The sequence below is a fragment of the Narcine bancroftii genome, chromosome 9 (assembly GCF_036971445.1).
Source record: "Narcine bancroftii isolate sNarBan1 chromosome 9, sNarBan1.hap1, whole genome shotgun sequence".
NCBI lineage: Eukaryota > Metazoa > Chordata > Chondrichthyes > Torpediniformes > Narcinidae > Narcine > Narcine bancroftii.
In genome coordinates this window covers 61,436,909-61,460,056 of record NC_091477.1, presented here as the reverse complement: position 1 = coordinate 61,460,056, position 23,148 = coordinate 61,436,909, and the positions used below count along the sequence as shown (strand labels likewise).

Here is a 23,148-nt window from a genome sequence, read left to right as displayed (position 1 = left end):
AACGGACTTTGCTTAGTTAAAATAAATAAACAGTCCAGGTTCAAAGTGCTGATAAAGATCTTTCAAGGATTGGGTTAGTGCTGCAAGAGGATGTGATTTTTACAAGCAGAGAGAAAGGCAAAAACAAACAGGATTTCTCTCTGAGAGAGAGAGCTGACTTCTGCAGTGGGTTTTGAAAGCTTGGAGTGGAAAACCCCATTCTGAAGATGGGTTGTGGGTTCTGAGTTCAGCCTGTTGAAAAACCCTTACAAGAGGAAATAGCTGTCTAGAGTGTTTCTCCTGAAATAAGGGAAACAAATAGGAAGTCTCTGGTGACCTGGAAGAAGAGGTTATCATATGGAAAATCCATGATGGGGCAAGTTTTTTTGGCATGACACTGAAATACTAATCATGGAAGATCAGTTTGTGTGTCCAACGAGCAACAAATTTCTCTCTCTGAAAATAACAAGAATTTTCCTGAGCGGCAACTAATTACCTTTCTTCTGGTGAAAATTCGTAATTGTTAAATTCTGTGCACAGTATAAGAATTGCCTGATACTGGTGAACTTGGAGGAATGAGAAGTGAAGTTGAACTGTGAATAAAATAATTTTCCTGAACATACACATACATGTGCGCTTAGAATTAGAAGGGGGTTAAGTTGGTTAAGGTAAGTTAATAATAATGTTAAAGTTTGATCCTATTTTTATGTTTCAAGAAAAGTAAAAGTAACTTTTGTTTAAGTAACCATTTGCCTTGGTGAATTTCTATTGCTGTTAGGTTTGGGGCCCTCTGGACTCATAACGTCGTGATTTTTTGATGTCCAATAATGAACCAGGCAACACGGAGAATTCTTCAAGATTTATTTATAAGGCTGAGACAGTCAGAGAATAAATCCCTAACTCTCTGCTGGACACATGGAGTACCCTCTTTTTATGCTCAAATTCTAACCTTGCATGTACAATCCATCATTCTCCTATCTTTTCTATATGTCAATTCCGGACACTCGGTCAGTCTCCTTATCTCAAGCTATATGTCAGTTCTTTAGCTTGCCACTATTATCTCTTAGTTGTTTATCTTATCAGGCTTCAGACCACGTGTTTTTACCATATTTTGCCATGTTTATCTTTTACCCCAGTCTCTTATCAGTGGCTATCGGGGTTCATACCAAGTGTCCTGCTACAGTTTCACCACCCTTATCTTTGGTTACATAGATACATACCAGATAAAAAGTAACTTGTCATCCATAATAAACAAAATAACTTGCCTAACAAGATACCTAAGCATCCCTAACAATACAGAGAAAATGTAAAAGTAATTGTTTAAGAGTATAAAACAAAGTTACAAAAATAATAGGCCACATAATAGGGTTTTAATTAATGCATACAGAATGAATAGCACATGGGTACATTTTCCATATAGTTCCCCCTTTGAGACCTAAATGGTCTCACATGAAGAGAGAGAAGACAAACAACTACACACACAAAAGGTCAGATTAAACAACAATAGCTATCCCTAAAACTGGGTTATTTGCAAAATTTTGTTCTCAGTCTTCAAAGTATTCTCTCTCCCATTTCTTCGGCTACTGAGCCAAAAGCCTATCCCTTCATCTCTGGGACAGGAAAAAAGACTCAGGAGCCCTTACAGACTATTTTCAACTTCTTTGCACTCTTCTTGAATACTTCATGTATCACATGGGTCATAGTGGTACACTGTTGGGGGCCTTTTCCCTTGAGATTCTGATCCGATAACCTGCAGGAGCATTTGGTACTGTTTTGTCGCTGCACGCTCCAGGAAGGACCTGACGAGGGGGAGGGGGATAAAACAACACAATACAAGTGAAACAATCAACACAATAATGCTAGTAATTACTGCAATCTTGGTAATCCATGCTCCCCAACCACCTAGTTTGCTTTCTAGCCAATCAAAGAACTGGTGTCTGAATCCTGCATTTTGTTTAACTTCTTTCCTTAAATTTCTTATTTTATCCATTGCCTTGGTAAAGGTTCCTGCTGGACTCATGTTGTTAGGTAGAAAAGTACAACAGTGTTCTCCGAAAAGGACACACACATCCCCTTTTTCCAAAGCCTGCCTTCTGCTCATTGCCTCCAACTGCTCTCCCAAAGCAGAGAGCACCTCATCAGTGTAATTAATAAATCTCTGTTGGTTATAATAAATATAGTTGATTCATTCTGCATTTTTAGCAGGTGTTACCCAGAAGAACACAGTCTCGAGTCCCACAGCAATATCATTTCTGGCTTTAAACTCATTTGGGATACCCCTTAGTTGCCCTATGACATCAATTGTAACTGCTGGAGCAGGGACATACTCTCTCTTTTCTCATTGAAAGAACTGCTTTTGTGGAGTATCAAATTGTATCGCTGGGACACCATGATGTTCAATATTATTATAATCCTTGCCAGTCAAAAGGATCTTAATCCTCCTTTGATACCACACAACTTACACGTGTCTGCAAGAGGGATGTCTTGGATCTCTTCAGGACGATAGGCAACCCATCCTGCTCTGGATGGGCATCCCTGGCTCTATCTCCTGACTTCTCCACGTGCTTACAAAATTTCCTTCAAAGTGACCAGCTGAGCGACCAGTGCTAATCCATATATAACATTCATAATTCGAGTATCTCTGTACCTTAACTTGTGTCACTGATAATGTCTGGCTTCCTTTATTAGTGGCCCAAGGCCAACTATAGCTACATTTCTTGCTCAGTATATTGATTTGACTCTGACTATATTGTGAAGATGCTTGGGCTAACATACACCATTGAGGGCAATAGGGTATTTCAACTTCACACCTGTCATAACACGTTTCTCATACCTCTGCATAATTCAGCACATTGTTCTTCAAGTTCTAGTGTCCACCGAGAACAGGTGGACGTATTATAGGGCATGGATACTACATTCAGACCAGCTCTGCCTTGGAGCAAAGATAACAGCCCTGCCTGACCATTGTTACTACCGTGTAATTTGTTCATTGATACCAGGGGTTATTTTGTACGTGACCATGATGAGAAGTTAGATTCTATACTCCTCACTTTCCTAGCTTTTTCTCTCAATTTTTGTGATGTATTACCAGGCCAAATCTGCCAAATTGATGGTTTCCAGATCTTCATCATGGGCCATGATGCCCAAACTGCCCTCATCCACACTAGCAGGAGAAAACCTATTTCCCACCAATTCATCCCTGCTGCTTCCAGTGGCTCCAAAAACCTCACTTACTACTTGATCAAAGTTTTGCGGGGAGGTATCACTAGTTGAATCTTCCAGTTCGTCCTATATCGTCCCTTTCTCTCTTTCACTTGCGTCAGGCTTAATATCAGGTTCAGAATCAGGCTCAAGGTCAGGTTGCACCCGTGCAAAGGCTGAGATGATATCATGTGGTTTTACCTTCTACTTGAACAGCAGTAGGTGATGCCTTAGTTACCTTGAATGGTCCCTCTCTTCTAGACTCATTCCACTTTCTTCGGAACACTCGCACATAAACCTGGTCTTCATGTTTAATAGGTCCTTCTTCCCAATCTTTCTCCTGCTCCTTTTGTTTTTCCTGTGCACAAATAGACTTGTGGATCATAGTGTCCTGTTACATGTACTGTTTGAGTTCCATCTCTAATTGTTCCAAGCTTGGCCCTTTGTATGGGCCTCTCCAGTTTGGTACCGGCATGGGTCTGCCAGTGAGCATTTCATGTGGTGTCAAATGTGTCACACTGTTAATCTGCATATGGTTAACCAGCATACCAATGCTATTGGTAATGCATCAACCAAATTAAGGTTAGTGCTTGCACAAATTTTATTCAACTTAGCTTTCAAAGTTCCATTGATTCTTTCTACCATACCTTGTGACTGAATGTGATATACACATCCAAACCTCTGCTTTATTCTTAAAGTCTGTAATGCCAGTTTGACTGTCTTTTGAATAAAGGCTGATCCATTAACTGAACTGATTTGTGTAGGTATAACCAAATGTTGGCATTACTTCATGTGTCAAAAATTTCACCACTGTTCCTCCACCTAAATTCTTAAAGGGCATTGCTTCTACCCATCTGCAAAACCTGTCAATTATCACCAGCATGTACCTTTTCCATCTTACCAGCTTTATCTTGTCCACATAATCGATCACCAAGTGTCTGAATGGTCCTTCAGCTATAGGAATGTGACCTTTAGGACTTGTTATTTCCTTTCTGACATTGTTTTGTGCACACACCTCACATTGCAATAAGATGTGATCAACCAAGGCCTGTAAATAAAGTGACAAGAATCCATCCTGTTTACTTTCCTTATCACCTCCCCTCTTGTGCAATGATCTAGTCCATGCGCTTCTGAAATTAATGCAGTCAACAAAGGGGTGGGTGCTACCCATAAACTTCATCATTGGTCCACAGACCTTCCGGGTTCTGCTTAGCTCCCCACTGTCTCCACATTGTCGGCTCTGCTAAGTCGCCTTGCCTTGCATTTCAATTCCATCCTCCTGTGTGGGTTCTGGATCCAAACTCACCTGAGGTGCAATAACAGCTGACTCACATCCAGAGGCTTTCCTGGCTGCTTCATTCGCAGCCTGATTTCCCATTGTTATTACATCATTTACTTTCTTATGTGCCTGACATTTAACGATAGCCAGGGCTCCAGGCTTCGTTAATGCTTTTATTAAACTGATATTTGCTGATAATGTTGTAGGGGTCTCCATTGTTTTTCTTAAAACCTCTCTGTTTCCAAACTGCCCCAAACAAGTGACACACCCCATGAGCAAATGCTGAATCTGTGTAAACAGCAACTTTTTTCACCTTCCATCATTTCACATGCTGCTGTTAAAGCCTTAATTTCTGCCAACTGGGCAGAACAAGGTTGCGGGCAAGCTTCCATTCTGATTACCCTAAAGTCTGACTGGTCCTGTTGTACCACTGCAAACCCTACATGATTTCCCTTGCCATCCACAAACAAGACCTTCTTGTCCGCATCCTCCAATGGTTCTGACTGCAAATCTGCTCTTAACTTAGCAAATGTCATAGTTCTTCCTACACAATCATGGGGTCTCCCCCATGACCAAACGGGACATAATCAGCTATGTTATTTGTAGTGAATCTCTGTATGGTTATGTCTGGAAATGTCAGTAACATTTGAAATGCCGTTATTCTAGCTGGAGTTAACACAAATTTTCCCATTTCCAAAAGTTCTGTTTCCTTTTGGTAAGTGTAGAAGATCTTAGGATAGCTCAAAGTCATAGATGATGCCTTCTTATATGCATAGTGTAATGCAGCCAGTCCCTGGTAACTGGTTGGGTATCCCTGGGCTACCTCACCCAACCTTATACTATAGTATGCTATTGGCTATTTTGCCTTTCCTACCCATCTCCTACATTAGTACCGCAGCAGCATAGCCCTCCTGCCTGTTGGACACATACAGGTGAGAAACTTTCTCGTAATTGGGCAGGGCCAGAGCTGCGGCTGACTGCAATTTCTGCTTAATGGTATTAAAAGCTGTCTCTGCCTCTTCATTCTTCTGCAAGACATTCCTCAGGTTTGTGTTTCCTTCACAATCTTTCTTAATGGCATCACAATTTCAGCACATTCTCCAATCCAGTCTGAACTATCCTGCCATTCCCAGAAATGTCATCATCTGCCCTGCTATCTGGAGTTTAGGAGCCTTTTTTATCGCCTCAATCTGGTCTGATGCTATTGCCTTTGCTCCTTTAGATATCAGTTTGGCCAGGTATTTCACCTGTTGGTTGCAAAATTACAGCTTTTTTCTGGACACCTTGTGGCCTCCTTAAGCCAGTTTTTCCAAAAGGGTTATAGTGTCTTGTTCACGCTGCTCCATGCTCTCGGAGCAGACCAATAAATCACCCATATACTGCATTAGTGTACTCTCCAAATCTGCCTTCAGTACCTGAATGAACACATGGCATCCTAGTATAGGTGTACTGAGTGCATCTGTAGGTAAATGCAAACAATACTGACTGGTCCACTAAAAAATGCTGAACACAGATCAATCACTGAGAAACAAGACACCTTAGGTGGGATATTAGTCAAAAATGTTTGTGGATTTGGAACCACTGCTGGCCAGTTTTGCACCACCTCATTGACTGCTCGTAAATCATGCACTAATTTCCATTTAGTCTTGTCTGTCTTTAAAACAGGTAATAACAGGGTGTTACATCTTTTTAAGGACTCCTGCTTCCAGCAACCCTTGTATAATCGGTGTGATACCCTCCTCTGGTTCCGGCCTCAGAGGATACTGTGGTCTTCTGGGTGGAATTACTCCCTGTTTTAACTTTACTTCCACCGGACTTGCTGATCTTACTCTTCCCATGTCTGTATCATGATGTGTCCACAGGATGGATGTGATTCATCTAACCTGCTGTTTTTCTGCTGTGCTTTTTTTCCTGACCACTGACATGTTCTGTTGAGGTGTTATCTCGACAATTTTCGGCACCCCTTTTATGTCTATGTTCACTATGGCACTGATGTAATTATGGTCTTCAGATTTCCAGATCTTGGGTGTAATTTGCTTCCAGTCAGTGATGTCACTTGCTTGTTACACCAGGGGCCCCAAATCTTTGGACTGGTGTTCCTCGTTTACAAGCAACGTTACATGGGATGCAGCTCCTGGTATCCTATACATCTTTCTAGAAAAGTATTCCATTTAATTTGCAGAGCTACCCCCTGTCTCCCAATTATTATCACTTTTCCTTTTAGGTGGTGCCAGCCGCTTCCTCTAACACCTTGTTCTGTGTTCCATCGAAGATCACTGTACATTTTAGGGGGCACGACCCTGGGCAATATGGCAAGCTTTCCCCTTTCCACTTTCCCCAGGATTTCCCAAATTTTATCTATATCTCCTATCCAAAACCTGTTGGCTTTTCCAAATACCTGCATTGTTAACTGAGCACTTGTTCCTTCCACACTCAATCCCTTTCTGGTACATTCTAGTTTTAATTCCAGTTTTAACAGGGCATCTCTGCCCAACAGGTTGACTGGCATTCCTTTAGACACTAATACTGGCAGTACTATTTCCTTATTGGCCATTTCCAAACGTACTGGGGCTATGTATCTTGTTAACTGTGTTTCCCCCAAGAACACTACAGTTTTAACAAATTTTCCTCTCATGGGAAGGTGGGAGGTGGACTGTGGTTGTACAGAAGTACATGTGGCTCCAGTGTCTATCATCGGTGTTAACCCTCTAAATTAACCTGAACCATGGGTTCTTCTTCTGCCTCCTGTGTTATCATTGGATAATGTCATTCCCCATCCGGGTTCTCTGGGCACCCCTAATACCCACAGAGGGGTTCACTTTTCCGGCTGCACCTGCTGGGGCTGGTCTTGGGTTGAAGTACTGTTCTCTCCCTTGGATTCTCATGGAAATGGGGTGGGCAGTTTCTTTTAACATGTCCCTGCTGGTTACAACCCCAACATGACTTTTCACTTTCTCTATCCTCCTGGCTCTTCCCTGCTTCCTTCTACCCATAGCCTCTCTGCCCCCCTCCTCCTTGGGACCCCAATTCTGTCTGGACTGTTGTTTTGCCTTAAACAATTCCTGATGGGGCATTTGAGGAAATGCTCCCCCAAAGACATTAAACACTGGCATGGGATTCTCTGGCCCCTGCCTTGCTCTGCTGTAGATCTCATTACCTTCTGGCATATCACTCATTTCAGTTGTCACAACCAAGTCTGTTGTTACAAGCAGCATTTTTTTGCCTTTCTCATGGTCCTTATTTCTGAGCTCCTTGAGATGCATTTGTGACAGCTTTCTTTGCACCTCTTCCTCCTGTTCTGTTTCTTTTTGTCTTTTCGGTATTTTTTGACTGCATGGACCAGATAGTCTCTGAACTGTGGGTGAGATACAGATGTTAGTCCTGTAGGGTATAAGCCTGCCCTCTTCTGGACGTCATGACGCCCATGTCATGATGTCAGCCTTCCATATATAAAACCCTATGTGTCAGTAGCCAGGTTAGTCTCATAGAAGTAAAGGATGAGAAAGCATCACGTCTCCAAGTTTTAAATGTGTGAGTGCATTCAGAACAATGGTGACAAAGAACAAAATGAACCCTACACATACTCTATGTACCAACCGTGAGAAGGAAAACAACAAAAGAAATGTAGAAAACAACTACCTATCAACCCCAACAAATTTCTGCCAAAAGATCAAGGTGAAAGTGCACCATGATGGCAGAGGGAAAGTTCGGGGAATTCAACGAAGCGTAAGAAAGTTGGGATAACTATGCAGAACGGTTTAACCACTACTGCATAGCCCACAATATTGTGCCTTCTTCTTCAGTATAATAGGCAAAATAGCAAAACATTCGAACACCTTAAGACCTGCTGGCCACAGAGAATCCAGGGATGAAGACATTCAATGAATTATGCACAGCTCTAAGGAACCATTTAAGCCCCAAACTACCAGTTATGGCAGAAAGGCAATGATTCTATGAAACATAGGAACATAGGAAGTAGGACAGGAGTAGGCCAAAAATGGCCCATCGAGCCTGCTCCGCCATTCAATATGATCACGGCTGATCTAATTTATGACCCTACTCCACCTACCTTCCTTCTCCCCATATCCCCTAATTCCTCTATCATGTAAAAATTTATCTAACTGAATTTTAAATATGTTTAATGAGGCAGCCTCAACCACTTCCCTGGTTAGAGAATTCCAAACATTCACTACTCTCTGGAAAAACTATTTTTCCTCATCTCTGTCCTAAATCTACTCCACCGAATCTTCAGACTATGTCCTCTCGTTTTAGTTTCTCCGGCCAGCTCAAAAAACCTTCCTACATCTATCCTATCCATTCCCTTCATAATCCTATATGTTTCTATAAGATCTCCTCTCATTCTTCTGAACTCTGGTCTCACCAGTACCTTATACAGTTGCAACATTACCTCCCTACTCCTGAATTCAATTCCTCTAGCAATGAAAGCCAACATTCCATTTGCCTTCTTAATAACCTGCTGCACCTGCAACCTAACTTTTTGCGATTCATGCACAAGCACTCCCAAGTCCCTCTGCACAACAGCATGCTGTAGTTTTTCACCCTTTAAATAATATTCAGCTCTTTTATTTTTCTTGCCAAAGTGGATAACCTCACACTTATTTCACATTGTATTCCATCTGCCAGACCTTTGCCCACTCATCCAGCTTAACTATATCCCTCTGCAGACTCTCCACATCCTCATTACAATTTGCTCTTCCACTCAATTTGCTGTCATCCGCAAACTTGGCTACACCACATTTTGTCTCCTCCTCCAAGTCATCAATGTAAATGATGAACAGTTGTGGGCCTAACACTGACCCTTGCGGCACCCCACTTACCACTCTCTGCCAACCTGAAAAACTTCAATTTATCCCGACTCTCTCCCTCCTATCAGACAACCAGTTTTCAATCCAGGCCAATATACTTCCCAGGACTCCACTTTCCTGTAACTTACTGATAAGTCTCTTGTGCAGCACCTTATCAAATGCTTTCTGGAAATCCAAATATACAACATCAACCTGTTCCCCTCTATCCACCGCACCCATTATATCCTCAAAGAATCCTAACAAGTTTGTCAAACAAGATCTTCCCATTCTAAAACCATGCTGCGTCTACCTGGTTGAATCCTTACGTTCCAAAAGTTTCACTATTTCATCTTTAATGATGGCTTCAAGCATTTTTTCCAATCACAGACATCAAGCTAATTGGCTGATAATTTCCAGTCTTCTGCCTACATCCCTTCTTAAAAAGTGGCGTGACATTTGCTGTCTTCCAGTCTGCCGGGACCTACCCAGAATCCAAGGAATTTTGGTATATGACCACCAATGCATCAACTATAACTTCTGCCATTTCCTTCAGAACCCTTGAATGCATATCATCAGGACCAGGTGATTTGTCTGGCTTTAGTCCCATTAGTTTCTCCATCACTACTTCCTTTGTAACAACTATTTTATCAAGGCCCTCCCCAACATTCGCATTCTTAACTCCGCACTTGGGCATGCTGGACTGACGCAAAATATTTGTTTAATGCCTCGGCCATTTCCTCATTTTTTGCTACCAGTTTTCTTTTCTCATCCTCCAAGGGTCCTATGTTAACTCTGGCCACCCTCTTCCGTTTTATATATTTATAAAATTTTTTGCTTTCTGTTTTTATATTTTGTGCCAATTTACTTTCATAATCATTTTTCCCATTTCTTATTACCTGCTTTGTAACCCCTTGTTGTCTCTTAAAGTTTTCCCAATCTTCCAGTTTCCCACTGCTCTTTGCAGCTTTGTACACCTGCACCTTCAATTTTATACTCTCCTTTATTTCCTTTGTTAACCACGGTTAATTTTTTCCCTCCCTTGCTGCCCTTTTTCCTGACCAGAATATATTTTTGTTCAGCATTACAAAATATTTCTTTGAAAATCTTCCACTGTTCCTCAACTGTTTCATCAATTAGCCTGTGCTCCCAATCCACTCTGCCCAATTCCTCCCTCATCCTATGGTAGTCACCCCTGTTTAAGCATAATATATTAGTTTTAGATCTAACTATTTCCCCTTCCATCTGAATGAGAAATTCAATCATACTATGATTGCTATTTCCCTGATGGTCTCTGACTATTACATCATTTACTCTACCTATCTCATTGCACAACACTAGATCCAGGAGAGCATTTTCTTTTGTGGGTCCCTTAACATACTGCTCAAGAAAGCTATCGCGGATGCATTCTATGATGTCCTCTTCCAGACTCCCACGACCAACTTGATTTCCCCAATCTATGTGGAAGTTAAAGTCCACCATGACTACTGCCGTATCATTATTACATGCCTCACTTATCTCTCTATTTATTTCCTTTACCACTAAACTATTGTTATTTGGTGGGCGATAGGTAACACCCACCAATAATTTTTTTCCCTTTGTTATTCTTTATCTCTACCCAAATGGACTCAACATTATGCTCTTTTGATCTTTCCTCACTACTGCCTGGAGCTCATCTTTGATTAAGAGTGCAACTCCACCTCCCTTACCATCCTGTCTATCTCTTTGCACCACCTGATACTCTTGAAACTTTTATTCCATTTAGGGTCACCTTGTAGCCATGTTTCCGTGATGGCTACCAAATCATAGGCACGCGCCTCAAGTTCACTAACCTTATTTCTAATACTGCGGGCATTCAGATAAAGTGCCCTTATGCTCTTTGTCCTTTTAATATCGAGTGACTTCTGTAACCTTTTCTTTTGATTATTCTGCCCACTATTTTTCTTTGTAATTTTCTTAACACTATCATTCTCTTTGGCTTGGCTTCGCGGACGAAGATTTATGGAGAGGGTAAAAGTCCACGTCAGCTGCAGGCTCGATTGTGGCTGACAAGTCCGATGCGGGACAGGCAGACACGGTTGCAGCGGTTGCAGGGGAAAATTGGTTGGTTGGGTTTGGGTGTTGGGTTTTTCCTCCTTTGTCTTTTGTCAGTGAGGTGGGCTGTGCGGTCTTCTTCAAAGGAGGTTGCTGCCCGCCTAACTCTGAGGCGCCAAGATGCACGGTTTGAGGCGATATCAGCCCACTGGTGGTGGTCAATGTGGCAGGCACCAAGAGATTTCTTTAAACAGTCCTTGTACCTCTTCTTTGGTACACCTCTGTCACGGTAGCCAGTGGAGAGCTCGCCATATAACACGATCTTGGGAAGGCGATGGTCCTCCATTCTGGAGACATGACCAACCCAGCACAGCTGGATCTTCAGCAGCGTGGACTCGATGCTGTCGGCCTCTGCCATCTCGAGTACTTCGATGTTAGGGATGAAGTCGCTCCAATGAATTTTGAGGATGGAGCGGAGACAACGCTGGTGGAAGCGTTCTAGGAGCCGTAGGTGATGCCGGTAGAGGACCCATGATTCGGAGCCGAACAGGAGTGTGGGTATGACAACGGCTCTGTATACGCTAATCTTTGTGAGGTTTTTCAGTTGGTTGTTTTTCCAGACTCTTTTGTGTAGTCTTCCAAAGGCGCTATTTGCCTTGGCGAGTCTGTTGTCTATCTCGTTGTCGATCCTTGCATCTGATGAAATGGTGCAGCCGAGATAGGTAAACTGGTTGACCGTTTTGAGTTTTGTGTGCCCGATGGAGATGTGGGGGGGCTGGTAGTCATGGTGGGGAGCTGGCTGATGGAGGACCTCCGTTTTCTTCAGGCTGACTTCCAGGCTAAACATTTTGGCAGTTTCCGCAAAACAGGACGTCAAGCGTTGAAGAGCTGGCATCCTCAACCGATGGTCAGAACACTTCCAATCTCTTTTCAGTGCCAACCGCTCAGTCCAAGATTCCGCCCTGCTCCAGCTCCCTCAACAGCCCCTAAGGCTAGAGCTGGATGAGGTCCTCACCCAGGATGAGACATATAAGGCAACTGAACAACTGAAAAGTGGCAAAGCAGCAGGTATGGATGGAATCCCCCCAGAGGTCTGGAAGGCTGGCGGCAAAACTCTGCATGTCAAACTGCTTGAGTTTTTCAAGCTTTGTTGGGACCAAGGAAAACTGCCTCAGGACCTTCGTGATGCCATCATCATCACCCTGTACAAAAACAAAGGCGAGAAATCAGACTGCTCAAACTACAGGGGAATCACGCTGCTCTCCATTGCAGGCAAAATCTTTGCTAGGATTCTCCTAAATAGAATAATACCTAGTGTCGCCGAGAATATTCTCCCAGAATCACAGTGCGGCTTTCGCGCAAACAGAGGAACCACTGACATGGTCTTTGCCCTCAGACAGCTCCAAGAAAAGTGCAGAGAACAAAACAAAGGACTCTACATCACCTTTGTTGACCTCACCAAAGCCTTCGACACCGTGAGCAGGAAAGGGCTTTGGCAAATACTAGAGCGCATCGGATGTCCCCCAAAGTTCCTCAACATGATTATCCAACTGCACGAAAACCAACAAGGTCGGGTCAGATACAGCAATGAGCTCTCTGAACCCTTCTCCATTAACAATAGCGTGAAGCAAGGCTGTGTTCTCGCACCAACCCTCTTTTCAATCTTCTTCAGCATGATGCTGAACCAAGCCATGAAAGACCTCAACAATGAAGACGCTGTTTACATCTGGTACCGCATGGATGGCAATCTCTTCAATCTGAGGCGCCTGCAAGCTCACACCAAGACACAAGAGAAACTTGTCCGTGAACTACTCTTTGCAGACGATGCCGCTTTAGTTGCCCATTAACACTATCATTGACCCAAAAACTCACTGCACCATCTGATTTTTTTACTTTCTCCTCCCAACATTATTTTTCCTATTTTACTTTTCCTGGCCATTACTTTATCTTCCCTACCCTTTTCCCTATCACTCTGGTTCCCATACCCCTGCCAAATTAGTTTAAACCTTGCCCCACTGCTGTACCAAACATACTTGCCAAAATGTTGTCACCTTTTGGATTTAGGTGCAACCCGTCCCTCTTGTAAAGATCATGCCTTCCCCAAAAGAGATACCAATGATCGAAGAAGCCAAATCCTTGCCTTGTACACCAGCACTTCAGCCACACATTCATTTTCCTTATCCTTACATTCTTTTCATCATTTGCATTTGGAACAGGTAGTAATCCCATGATCACCACCCTAGCATTCCTGTCTTTCAGCTTTCGTCCCACCTCACTGTAATCCCTTTTCATTACCTCCTCCCTTTTCTTGTCAATGTCGTTTGTACCCACATGTACCAAGACATCAGGCTGCTCTCCCTCTCCTTTCAGAATATTTTGGACCCGATTTGTGATATCTCGTACCCTTGCACCAGGGAGGCAGCACACCATGCAGGTATACTTATCTGGCTCACAGAACCTCCTGTCCGTACACCTGACAATGGAGTCCCCAATAACTGCTGCATTTCTCCTTTTCCTTTTCTTTTCCACCACTCTGCCAGGCTCATTGCCATTGACCTGGTGCCCGTGGCCATCTTCTGTCCGGTCATCTCCCTCAACAGAATCCAACACAACATAACCGTTGCTGAGTGGGATAGTCACTGGTGTGCTCTCCATTTTTCTCGTTTTTTTCTTTCCCCCACCCTGACGGTTTCCCACTTACCTGACACGGGTTCTGGAGTATTTACCGCCCTGAAAGTTGAGTTGATTAACTCCTCACTCTCCCTTACAAGCCGCAGTTCATCAATCTGCAACTCCATATCCCTAATTCGCTCTCTTAGTAGGAGACAAGGACCAGGAGAAACAGTAAATGAATACCTGGCAGCATTGCGCAAACTGGTGGAGCACTATCATTTTGAACATTTTCTAAATCAGGCACTGCGAGACAGATTAGTGATGGGGCTGGAAAATCTCCAAGCAAGGCAAGGATTATTAGGAATGGATCAAGACTTTATGTTGCAGATTGCATACAGAACTGCCTGCAGCTCTGAAATGCAGATAAATAGTTTAATGTTGAAAAAGAGATGAGAAAAAGAGGTTTTTCCAAAAGTGTGTATTCGGACAGTTGAATTTAATGAGAATAGAGGTTCCAGACCTGGTAAGGGTGTCATGGATGTTTTCAAACCTTTTGTGTCAGAGAGCATTGTTTCAGTAAAGGAGGGATAACTACAGGTTCCAGTTAAAATTCTCAGAGATACTGGGGCTACCCAGTCACTGTTGTTGGCGAATGTTTTAACTCTTGATCAAAGGACAAACACCGGAGAGACAACTTTGATTAAAGGTGTTGGAGATTAGGTAGAATCAATATCTCTGCAAAAAATAGTGGTGAGTTCAGAATTAGTTAAAGGGCCTGTTGTAGTAGGAGTAGTTTCAGTTACACATGCAAGGAGTCTCATTTTTATTAGAGAATGATTTGGTTGAAGATAAAGTTGGGTCAGTTTTGAGATTAACAAATCAGCCTATTGAGAAGGACGTATTTTACAAGAAATTGATAGTAAAAAAGATTGGGATAAGGATAAGTTGAAATGGGAAAAAGATTTAGGTTTTATAATAGCTGAAGAAGCTTGGATGGAAATTTGTCAGAATAGTATTAGGAAATTGGTTAATGCTAGATTAGCGATGATTAATTACAATTTTATACATCAGTTATATTTAACACCAGAGAAACTAAAAAATTTGGTCTTAGTAAGTCGGATTGCTGTTTTCGTTGTGACCAGATGGCTAATACTTTTTTGCATACTGTTTGGTTTTGTGATCGATTGCAACAGTTTTGGAAGGGTATTCAATCTATATTTAATAGTTTATATAATATTTGTCTTGTATTAGATCCTGGTATAGTTTTATTAGGGAATATGCAATCATTAATTGATTTGAGCCTACAAGATTATCAGATTTCTTTTATCTATTTAGCTTTAGTTGTGGCCAAGAAATGTATAGCTCTTACTTGGAAAGATAGAAATATATTAACTTTAGATAGGTGGTATTTGGAGATGAAGTTCTGTTTGACTATGGAAAGGATATCTTTTTCAATTCAGGATAGGATGTCTTTTTATAGGTTGAAGTGGACTCCGTTTGCTAAATATATGCATTTAAGTTTGATTTAAATATCTTTTTAAGTTTGATATTTTAGTATTGATATTTTTTTTTCTTTTTTTGATGTTAGTATCTTTATTTGTTATGTTTTATCTTTTTTTGTGGAAGGGTTTTTTTTTATATATAATTATTGTTCATTTTATTAACTCTTCACTCTTTCACTCTTTATTTTTGGGGGGGTTTGGACTAACTTTAAGCTAGGTCATTAATGTTGTGTACTAATTTGGTTTATTTAGTCTGCCGATGTAGTATTGTAATTTTTATTATCTTATATTTAATCTTTTTACTGTAACTTTCTATTTTATTCATGTTATAAAAATCTTAAATAAAGTTTAAAAAAAGAGAAGGATGTGTTGTTTATAATACTTGCTCTGCAGAATTTTGATGTGTATCTCGATACCTCTCATGAATCAATTGTGATATTTACTGACCACAATCATCTGGTGTTTTTGAATAAAATGAATAATAAAAACAGAATATTGTTAAACTGGAGTTTAATATTGCAAGAATATAATCTGCAAATTAATCATGTCACAGGTACAAATAATGTGTTAGCAGATTGTTTGTCAAGATGTTAAAATTGAACATGTCAAGAAATATAAACTCTCAAGATTGGGATACATTGTTATAACATTATATATTGTGTATTATTATCACTGTAATGATTTTTTGACGTCCATTGGAGCGCTTACACCCCTAACGTCGAAGTACTCGAGATGGCAGAGGTCGACAGCATCGAGTCCACGCTGCTGAAGATCCAGCTGCGCTGGATGGGTCACGTCTCCAGAATGGAGGACCATCGCCTTCCCAAGATTGTGTTATATGGCGAGCTCTCCACTGGCCACCGTGACAGAGGTGCACCAAAGAAAAGGTACAAGGACTGCCTAAAGAAATCTCTTGGTGCCTGCCACATTGACCACTGCCAGTGGGCTGATAACGCCTCAAACCGTGCATCTTGGCGCCTCACAGTTTGGCGGGCAGCAACCTCCTTTGAAGAAGACCGCAGAGCCCACCTCACTGACAAAAGGCAAAGGAGGAAAAACCCAACACCCAACCCCAACCAACCAATTTTCCCTTGCAACCGCTGCAATCGTGTCTGCCTGTCCCGCATCGGACTTGTCAGCCACAAACGAGCCTGCAGCTGACGTGGACTTTTTACCCCCTCCATAAATCTTCGTCCGTGAAGCCAAGCCAAAGAGAATGATTTTAAAATCAGTTTAGTTAACTTGAAAGTTAAAATTCCTTTGAAGGGGAGAGTGTTACATAGAAACATAATATGTCTTTAAAAAAGATACTTTGTTGGTGGAATAGTGTAGAACACCACAAACAGAGTAACACTTCATATCTCATGTAAAATTCAAGAGCTTGGCTGAAGCCAGTCATGCAGGCACCAGTAGCTTTGAAAGAACAATGGGACTGTTTGGAAGTCCAGGTTCAAAGAGCAGGTAAAGATCTTTCAAGTATTGGGTTAGTGCTGCAAGAGGATGTGACTTTTAAAAGCAGAGAGAGAGAGAGAGATCTGACTTCTGCTGTGGCTTTTGGAAGCTTGGTGGAAAACCCATTTTGAAGATGGGTTGTGTGTTCTGACTTCAGCCTGTTGAAAACCCTTGTATCTTACAAGAGGAAATGGCTGGCTAGAGTGTTTCTCCTTAAATAAGGGAAACAAGAGGAACTTTGTGGTAACCTGGAAGAAGAGGTTATTATTTGGAAAACCCATGATGGGGCAAGTTTCTTCGGCAAGACACTGAAGTGCTGATCGTGGGAGATCAGTTTGTGTTTGTGTGTCTGTCCAATGAACAACAAATCTCTAATCACCAAGAACCTTCCTGAGTGGAAACCATTTACCTTTAAGCACCAGAGCTTGGTGAACTTCGTAAATGTTAAATTCTGTGCACAGTATAAGAATTGCCTGATACTGGTGAACTTGGAGGAGTGAGAAGTGAGATTGGACTGTGAATCAAAGAACTTTCCTGAACATATACACATTACATACACATGCATTTAGAATTAGAAGGGGGTTAAGTTCGGTTAAGTTAATAGTAATAAGTTAAAGTTCTGTTTAAAGAAAGTTAAAAGCAGCTTTTGTTTAAGTAACTATTTGTCTTGGTGAAGTTCTATTGCTGCTGGGTTTTGGGGTCCTCTGGGTTCATAAAAATACCAAGAGGAATTATCTGAGTTGCAACATGATGAATCTGTGAAAACTCTATTTAAGTGAAAGGAACCATGATGTGGCTGTCTAATGAGATCAAAAAGAAATACCCAAACTCGACTACTTTAGCAAGGGAACTATTGATACATTTTCCATCGTTTTATTTAGTAGAACATGGCATAAGTGCAGTCAATGATTTGCTACAAGCTTAGAGAAACCCACTGAAAATTACAAAACGTGAAGATTTAAGTTGCAACTAACAAAATTTGTCCCTTGAATCAAAAAAAATCTGCAGTCAGTGTCAGGGGCAAGGTTCCCACTGAAGTGACGACAATGGTTAAAAGTGTGTTTGAGATGGTTGACATAATGAAGTAGTAGTTCAATATGAAATATGTGTCCACTGTATTCCCGACCTTAATTGCATTGAAATGCACTTGCAGTAAATGATTTAATTAAAACTTCTTTTGAATATTTAACTTTTTTCTGCTAATGGTGTGGTATGCATTTTTTTTGAAAAATTAAAGTGGGTCCAAGGTCAAAAAAGGTTGAGAGTCCTTAGTTGAGAGCAGGTACCTCTGGTGTAATGGTGAGAACCAGCTCAGAGGTTTCAAGAAGTATCAAAACCTGAACATGTGAACACGTGAACACCTGTCTCTGAGGCCGACATCTATCCTTGATTGGCCTGGCAGACAGGAAACAGTGATGGAGACCATTTGTTTACCAGAAGGGCTCGGCTCTGTTGAGAATAGAGCATGTGTTCATATTTGGAAGGCAGAAATAACCATTAAAGGAGGGGATTCCTCCCCCATAACACATGTTTTCCCAGCCTGCCATTGGTTTCTCCCCGACATGATACCGTGTCCCTTCAGAGACACTCAGGATCGACCAATATGTGATGACCCTCCACTCTGCTGCCATAGGATTGGGGTCATGTCACCGGCAGATTTGTTCAGTGGCCCTTTCCCAGTCAGGAGACTGGATGCCCTATATCACTGTGGCTGTACATTGGGGAAAGGGGAACATGCAGTGATGACTGGCCCTGGAGGAAACCAGTGCTAATCACACCAACATCCCAGGCAAACTTGGCATAAGGTGGGGACTCAGGTTGCCATCGAGGTTTTAGTGGGGTCCAACAAGAAGAGGGGATGTGAACAGAGTAAAGTGGGTTTGCTCTCATTCACAGGATGACACCTCTACGGAAGCTGGAAGCAGTGATCGTGGCACTGATTGGAGGGGGGAAAAACCAGTTGAGTGGCTCACAAATATGCCAGCAGAGCTAATAACCCAGATGCAGCTGAAGAACTGACAACAACACAGATCCTTCCTGACACTTAATAAAGAGACTGTGTGGGTGTGGTGGGGGAAATTGTCTAGGTCCATGAGTTTTGAGGGAGGGAGTCATGGTCCCCAATCAACTTTGTCACACTATTAAACTCACTCCTAGTGACTCTCAGTGGGATGGGTGGCTCAAGGGCAGGTCTTTCCCTGTGCACAAATTGGTCTATACAAAGTCCCGACTCTCAAAACGAGTCCCCAACTGGTGAGCAGGGCTAAAGAATGTTAGTGCAGACTCTAATCAGCACTGGTCAGATTGATTGGCAGGAGTGAAAGCAGGACACAACGAGTGCAAGCAGAAAGAGTATCCAGGCACGACAGTGCCCACAGCCGATGGCCCACTGGAGACAGGTGCTCCCTGGGTACAAAACAGAACACACTGGATATGTGGCTGCTGGGTATATCCATGACTCCCTATGGGATGGCTGCTGCTAGCTGCTACCATACACCTCGATAATCTGAGCCACCACCCAAATGAATGGCCAGCATGATGGAGATGTTGGCCAACAAGACGTCTGTGGTGGAATCGGATGACCTGGTTGCAGCCAAATGAGCAATCAGTGCTTCACCTTCATTCTGGATGAATCGGGGAGTATCACTCACTTAACAAACATGAGAGTCAGTGAATGAATGAAACAAGCCATGGACCAGTTCCTTGGAAGCGGGTGGTCTTGTGTAGTTGGGGGAAGTTGGTGGGCCAAAAGTGAGTGTGAATAATGTAAATACTTTCATGGGATAACCATATAACCACTTACAGCACAGAACAGGCCAGTTCAGCCCTACTAGTCTATGCAGTAACAAATCCCCACCCTCCTAGTCCCACTAACCAGCACCCGGTCCATACCCCTCCAGTCCTCTCCTCTCCATGTAACTATCCAGTCCTTCCTTAAATGTAACCAATGATCCCGCCTCAACCACGTCTGCCGGAAGCTCATTCCACATCCCTACCACCCTTTGCGTAATGAAATTTCCTCTCATGTTCCCCTTATAATTTTCCCCCTTCAATCTTAATCCATGCCCTCTAGTTTGAATCTCCCCCACTCTTAATTAAAAAAAGCCTATCCACATTTACTCTGTCTGTCCCTTTTAAAATCTTAAACACCTCTATCAAGTCCCCCCTCAATCTTCTACGCTCCAGAGAAAAAAGCCCCTGTCTGCACAACCTCTCCCTGTAACTCAAGCCTTGAAATCCTGTCAACATTCTCGTGAACCTTCTCTGCACTCTCTCTATTTTGTTTATATCTTTCCTATAATTTGGTTACCAAAACTGTACACAGTACTTCAAATTTGGCGTACTATTCAGTAGGTCACCTTACCTCTCCAGTTAGAAACAGGTCAGAAGTCACTTCACCTGCTAATCAATGATTAGATTCACCCACTGGTGAAGCTGCCACACAATTGGTTCTCATAGGTCATGCAGGCACACCTGAGCCAGCACTTCTAGCCGGCTGCAGTATAAAGTCCACCATGCAGAGCAGTTCACTCTCTTTAGACCTTGAGGCAAACCCTGAGCTCGTCTCCAGGTTATGAACCATGGATGGATGGCCTATTGTGAGGGTCCAATCTAGGATGATGCTGGAGAACCAGTTGGGTGGCGAATGCGGGGTTTATTATAATGCTGTGTCATTCACCCAGGGGAGAAGGTTGTAGATTGTAAACAGATTTGTACTTTTTAGTTAATCGGTGTGCCCTTCCTGCTGTGTAGAAAAGGGCAGTGGATACTGTTATGTCTCTGTGTTACTTGGGAGGCTTCTTAATAAGTTAGAGATGCAAGATTCAAATAACAGAATAGACTTTACTTACTGATGCCTTCCACCATCACACACACTCAGGTACATATACATACACCCCACAGTGGTGCACTACAGTTACTACCATGAGAAGGGTGTATTCTTACATGATTACGAAATAGTTCACATTATCCTGACTATACAGCATCCCTCCTTCTTAAGATAAAGAAAAATTTAGTGTTCTTTATTACATTCTTTCCACTGGATCTTAAATAACTAAACTTATACGTTAGTTTATTTCCACAACTATGTTTAAATAGTCCTTATTCATATCGCACTGATGGCAGTATGTTGCTTTGCCTTCTTGTGGATTTGGCTGCTACCGTTGGCCTGTGTTGCTGGTACACGTGTAGGTGATGTAGCTTGTTGTGCTTCACCTGACAACTGCTGTGTTGATGTTTCAGGATTAATGGTGTGGTTTCTTCATTTGATACCTCACTTGATATTGGTGTTGCAGGCTTTGCTGCTTCATCACATCTTGTGTTGGCTGGATGTAAATTCTATTCCTCCTCATGTAATTGCCAGAGTCTGTCTTGACAATGTATGATCTTGGTGTCTTAGCTTCTCCAATGACCTTTGCTGGGTCCATGTTTTCAACATCAGCTCTTGAATATGCACATGCTTCCCTCTGAAGAGTTCTGGCAATGTTTATGCATGTTTATTATAATGCTGGCATCCTTCTTCTTGTATGTCAGCCAGGCCTCTTCTGGTTTCCACCTGGTCTTCTGTAGGGTGTATTTTGCTTGGTAGAGTTGTTTTATACCTCCTGCCATTTAGAAGTTCTGCCAGGGACTTCACATCAGCCCTTAAAGGTGTTGCTCGTAACGATAGAAGAGCTTAGGTATGGGTCTTCTTTGGTTTTGCGACTCTTAACTAGTGTGCGTTTCAGTTTGCACATGTCCTTGAATGAACTCATGACTTTTGGGGTTGTATGGCGATGATGAAGTGATAACAAACCCATACTATGCAGCCAGCTTTTGGAATTCTTGTGACGTGAACTATGTTCCATTGTCACATATTACTTGCTCAGGTATTCCTTGTTCAGGAAGGAGTGCTTTCATTTCTGAGGTGATAATTGATGCTCTTAGGTCTTTCACCCTTTTGACGAATGGAAACTTAGAGTAGGTACAGGCTACTATTAAATACCACTCTTGATTCTTGGTGAACAAGTCTGCTCCCACTGCGTGCTATGCCCTGGAAGGTATTTCTGTGGAAATCATTTCTTCTTTTTTTGCTGTGTGTTTCTGTACTTTTGGCATATTTTCTTCATCAGGATCTCATAATTGACAGAGATCATTTGCATCTCCCAGCAGCTATCCAGACCTAGAATTGCTGGTCCATCTGCATCTACCATGTAGATCGTACAGAAGATGTTCTTTCCCTTATGGCAGCCATTGATCTTAGTTCTCCCTAGCTGCTTGATTGTGGGTCCACCATAGGCCATTAATGTGACATTTGCTGCTTTCAATGTACCACCTTTTGGATACCCTTTTATTATGATCTCTGGGAACATCTGGTTGTGGAGTCTGAGTGGAAGGATGTTGCTTTGTGATCCAGTATCCAGCTTCACCCTTAGGTTAAATATTGTAGACTTGTTCTCGATTTTTCTCTGTATTTGCATCCTTGTCGGAAACTCGCTTCCTTCTTTCATCTCACCCGACATCTCGTGAAGGTGTATGGATTCTATGTCCAGTATCTGGGTGTCGGAATCCTCATTGTTGTTTCCTTTATATGGTGGATCTTTTTGTTATCTTTTCTCTTCACTGGTATTACTGTTCTTTTCATGCCAGACTTGGATGTCTTCGCCCAGTGGTTTGTTTTACCACAGGCTCTACATTCAGAACCATATGTGGTGCATTTGTTTCAGTGATTGAAGGGATGTTGACTGTCACACTTCCTGTAGGTCTTGGTGATTTGCACTTTTCTGATTATGTTCTTTTCGCATCAACCCTTCCTTCTCTTTGCTGTGGGTGGGTCTGCATAGATAGGGATTTAATTTGCATCCTCATGGCTTCGAAGGCTCTGGCTGTGTCTATATCTTTGGCCGGCTTCAAACTATCCTTCCCAATAAGAGACTTTTGCACTTTGGGATGGGGACACCACCATATTAGTTGATCAGCTAATCTTTCGTCGATATCCTTTCATCTGCATTTTGCAGCAACAATTTTTAGTACAGCCAGGAAGTTATCAACAGTCTCTTGCATAAAACCTTGAAATTCATAGCATTTAATTCTATGATTAGACCTGGGTTCAAGGTGAGAAAAAAAACTTTGCAAATATCTGCTCTGGATCATTTTTCTCCACCCCTGTAAGCTCCCACCTATTAAATAAGTCAAGGCCTTGCTCCCCTGTCCAGAGAAGTATATAACTGACCTTCTCTCTGCTGTTGCATTTTTAAAATAGCTCTTGAATGCTAAATCACACTCTGTTGAAACTTTTTAAATGATT

General features: G+C 42.2%; 1 protein-coding gene and 1 long non-coding RNA gene across 4 annotated transcripts in view; one reads left to right on the top strand and one right to left on the bottom strand.

Annotated features, from left to right (window-relative positions):
* Nucleotides 1–23,148, top strand: part of LOC138743694 (NLR family CARD domain-containing protein 3-like) — a 120,254-nt gene that overhangs the window by 11,287 nt on the left and 85,819 nt on the right. The window lies entirely within an intron of this gene.
* The window catches only part of LOC138743696 (uncharacterized), an 85,197-nt gene continuing 62,958 nt past the window's right edge, over nt 910–23,148 (bottom strand). For both annotated transcript variants that reach the window (XR_011345022.1, XR_011345020.1), the window contains exons 7-8: nt 3,419–3,538; nt 910–1,778 (exon numbers count right to left, since the gene is read on the bottom strand). This is a non-coding gene — a long non-coding RNA (uncharacterized lncRNA). The remainder of the gene's footprint in view (nt 1,779–3,418; nt 3,539–23,148) is intronic.